General features: G+C 45.6%; 1 pseudogene; it reads left to right on the top strand.

The window, feature by feature from the left end:
• Window positions 1-1,236: 1,236 nt before the first annotated feature.
• LOC148036427 (2-Cys peroxiredoxin BAS1, chloroplastic pseudogene) lies at window positions 1,237-2,224 on the top strand (annotated as a pseudogene).
• The last annotated feature ends 2,098 nt before the right edge of the window (window positions 2,225-4,322 follow it).

Here is a 4,322-nt window from a genome sequence, read left to right as displayed (position 1 = left end):
TAAAAGGTGTAAGGGGCACTGCATAGGCACCATTTGATGAATACACATTTGTCCTTTCACCTTCTTCACCTTCTTCCCTGTCCTTCCATGGCTTCCAGCCATTTCTCTCTCCTCTTCTTGCCTTTCTCTCTCTACTCCTAGTCTTTCTCTCTCCTCATCACCCTCTTTCTCTCTCCTCTCTGCAGTCTCTCCCTTCTCCTTCTCTCTCCTAGGTCCCCTTCATTACAATTGGTATCAGAGCCTAGTTTTTAGGTCCTTCCTTTCTCTCTCCTTCCTTTAGATTTAGTTCCTTTTTCAGTATCAGGAAACCCTACTGTGCACAGGTACAGCATTGAAAAACCCCAGCAGCCAAGAAGTACTATAGAGATGGCAACTTTCTTGGGAGTTTACACAATTATGGCTGGAGGTTTGACCGAATTTGGAGGCCAAAAGACAAAGATGGCAGCTTGTTTTTTTTTTTCAACCTCAAGCCAATTTTGAAGGTATTTTGGTGAAAAGAGAGATAACAACAGTGAGTGAAGGCTGAAGCTACGGTTATTTTTCAACAGAGGACGCTTCTTCTACTTTTCAAGCTTTTTCTTTTGGGCTTCCATGAAAATATGTAGCCAAGGATCTTCATAGCTCACACATGAACTTGCTATGGCTTCTAAGGCTTGTGTAGCTTGATTACCCTGACCTTGAGCTCCATTTTGAGCACCACTTTACCTTGGTTTTTTTTTTCATGTGGCCCTCAGTTGTAAGTACCCTGAGTTTGTGTTGTCCATCCCATCAACACAGGGTGCGATACCTGTAGAGAAAAAATGGAATGTGATAAGCCTTTTGAGGCTTTACTCCAACCATGGTATTCGCTCTGATGTCCAAGGGCGTGTAGACAACTCTAGCTTTTTGTGTCTGAGCACTAACACTCTGCTGTTGCGGATCCGTTTCTATTTTTTGGTGGCTGCTAGGATTGAGAGCTAAGCGGCGTGCTGCAGCTCCATTCTCCGTCCCTCACTTATTGCCACCACTTCACCTCCCTGAGGTTCTGACACTGCTGTCGAAGTTGTGGTAGCTTTGATCCAGACACTGTGCAAGGGCATCGAACATGCAGGGAGGGCCATTCTCCAAGGCAGAAGAGACGATATGTCGGTCGAAGAGAGGCTTGGCCTCTGCGGCCTAAAAGGCAGTCAAAGAAGCTAGTCGGAGCTCCCAACTGCATCGAGCAATCCTCCGACTCCCAACTGCATCGAGCAATCCATGTCTCCTTCTCCTGCTCCTTCTTCTTCAAGCACAGGACCTTTGGAAGATTTTCGACAATACGGGCAAGCTCACAGAGCTGAGTGGCATGCTGCAGCTCCACTGTCCTAAAGCTTCTCTCACTTGCTCAGCAACGTCTTTGCAACATTTTTCGAACTGCAATATCAAATCTGGAAACATCATAACTAGAAGGTGCAGGACCTGCTACTGCTAGATGTTACGCCCCATCCCGCCCCCTGGTCGTGACCGCGGGTGAGCTTCCACTTGTAGGAAATGAAGCACTTGATTTCAGGCAGAAGCTATCTTTGATCAAGAATTCATCAACGTGAAACTCTCTGACTACAGGTGCAAGAAGTATGTTGTGCTCTTCTTCTACCCACTTGACTTCACATTCGTCTGCCCCACAGAAATCACTACTTTCAGTGACCGTTATACAGAGTTTGAGAAGCTGAACACTGAAGTGCTTGGTGTGTCTATTGATAGTGTGTTTTCCCACCTTGCATGGATCCAGACTGATGGATCCAGACTGACAGGAAGTCTAGCGGTTTGGGTGACCTGAAATGTCCACTTGTTGCTGACTTAGCAAAAACCATTTCGAAAGCCTACAATGTCCTCATTCCTGGCTAGGGTGTTGCCCTTCGAGGTTTTTTTATCATTGACAAGCAAGGCATTATTCAGCATGCTACCATCAACAACCTTGCAATTGGGCATAGTGTGGACGAGAACCTTAGGACCCTCCAGGCTGTTCAATACGTGCAAGACAAGCCAGATGAGGTCTGTCCTGCAGGCTGGAAACCTGATGAGAAGACAATGAAGCCTGACACTAAGCTGAGCAAGGAGTATTTTGCTGCTATCTGAGGAGACCATTGATAGCATATACATGCTAAGACTGGTGCTCCTTTGGGGAATTAAAATTTAATCTAGATTTTTGCATTCAAGGTGTGCACCTGCCAATTTTGTGGATACATGGAGAGTTTTTCTCCTTAGTTGAGGCAAAATATATAACATATTTGAGAAGAGTGGTTTTGTATTTTCCTTCCTCAGGTCCCCAAAGCAAGGGACTGAGTGTGCCAGGGGATTGTCCGTTACACTAAGGGTGACAAATTGACGTTGAGAAGCTCCTCCTTTGCTTTTGTGTATAGACCTGGATGAGACTATTGAGGAGGCTTGACTAGAAATGCGGCTGTGTTTCTGAACCACTCCAGAAGCTTTCTTTACAGTGGTGATTTTTGAAGAGGAAACCTGTTCCTTAGCTGCACAAGGTGTTAATGGAGAAACAATGTTGTTGCTTGTGTTCCTTTTATCTTTGACCTGTTCCATCCGCAGTGTGCCCACATCGACTATTATGCCCAAAGAACAACCCCTGGTGGCCTGCTTGTTTTTGAAGCTATAGCAGTCACTCAACAAGGCATTGGCTTTCCTCATTCCCTTGGAATTTGGAATGATGAGCAAGTGGAAGCATGGAAGAAGGTTGTAAAAGTTGTGAATGACCCTCTCTTTGGCTCTAGAATTGAACGCTGCAGATTGCTGAGATGGAGTGTACTTTATATAGGATGCCACAGAAGACTGTGTAGGCCTGGACAGATCCACCTCTGTTGGTACCTTGGGGACAAGATCCCGATGTTGTGAAAAGAGTCTTGGATGCATTTTCTGCCTGCTTGACAATGGCATCAAAGGTGATGGAAGATGATCCTTTGGCATGACTCTTATTTGACAGGGTATTTGACAAGATATTGCCATTTTGACTGGGGGAACTGTTGGCAGCATAGCAATTGCATTTGGATCATATGTTGCACCAAGCTGCTTGATGTGTCTCATCATGCATCGAATCTGCACGTGCAAGCAAATGGCAATGATGACTGTAAGCAGAACAGAATTTGCAGACGCACATCCATTGCCCTGAGTAGCTCCACCTTGGATGCTTCAACTCCATGATCAAGATTATCAAGTGGGCATCTTGTTGACTATTTTAAGCTTCCATCCTTCTCCTCAATTCCAAAGGTTTCCCCATTAGCATTTCGGGATTAGATCACACAGTGAAGGGAAGTACCCCAGGACCAACTTGGCTTAATGCTGGAGTAGATACAGGATATGGAGAATCATGGGCAGAAGCATGTATGTTGGAGTAGCGACTGTAATAGCCAGCCTGCTTTTCTATAGAAAGGAATCTCATATATAGGTAGCAATATGCTACTAGATGGATTGGGAATGCATGCAGGGTATCTAGATTGTTATGGCTATTACAATGCTCTAGGAGCACCTTGTTACAACAATATGGATATGTCATGTGTGAATGACAACCATGCATCACCTATTGCTGGTAATTTTGGATTGTATGGAATGCATGCAGAGGGCACAGGCCCCCATATGGGCTTCAATCCATGCATGAACAACAGCCATCATCTGGTTTTGGGCAGCACTATGCCTATATGTACGATGTTCATGCTTACTCTCATGGGCAACAGTGTGCATATGGAAAGGTCATCAAAAGTACCATAGACAAAATTATGTCCAGCAAGCTGGATGCTGGAATGGTTGATATGATGGTTGCATTGGCACATGCACTCATGATATTTGATGATACAATGATGGCTGCAGAAATAGTAGATGTTGATGGACCAAAAAACGGGCCGGCACTGGCTCATGCACTAGCCGGGCCTCGTCACTACGCACAAGACAACCCCTCGGCCTCGCGGCCAGGAGCGTCTATCACAATCTCTGCCTTCCTAAACATTGCGTTTGTAATACGTTGTAGTCCAACAGATCCTAACCCAATATTACTCCTCAGAGGGAGTCCCTTTCACATAGCCAAAAGGCTCGAATCACATACACATGGGGTTCCTCCTACGGCTGAATGCCGTCAACCCTCTGCGACTCTCCTACACCTTGGGGATTGGCCCCTCGATGCGCCGCTCAACATTTAAACATTTCGCACAAACGTCACTCAAGGTACCAAATAAACGTATCCAGGAATGTACCATTTCCTCACTTGACTTCCCCTTTAACCCTCGTCTATCCTACAGCATAGGAACCTCACACTCTCAACGGTGGGTCACAGGCCTGCTGAAAACAATTGCTATGCATAT

Source organism: Lygodium microphyllum, chromosome 5 (assembly GCF_053477565.2).
Source record: "Lygodium microphyllum isolate KBCC chromosome 5, Lygodium_microphyllum_v1.1.10, whole genome shotgun sequence".
Lineage (NCBI taxonomy): Eukaryota > Viridiplantae > Streptophyta > Polypodiopsida > Schizaeales > Lygodiaceae > Lygodium > Lygodium microphyllum.
This window is presented reverse-complemented; position numbering and strand designations above follow the sequence as displayed.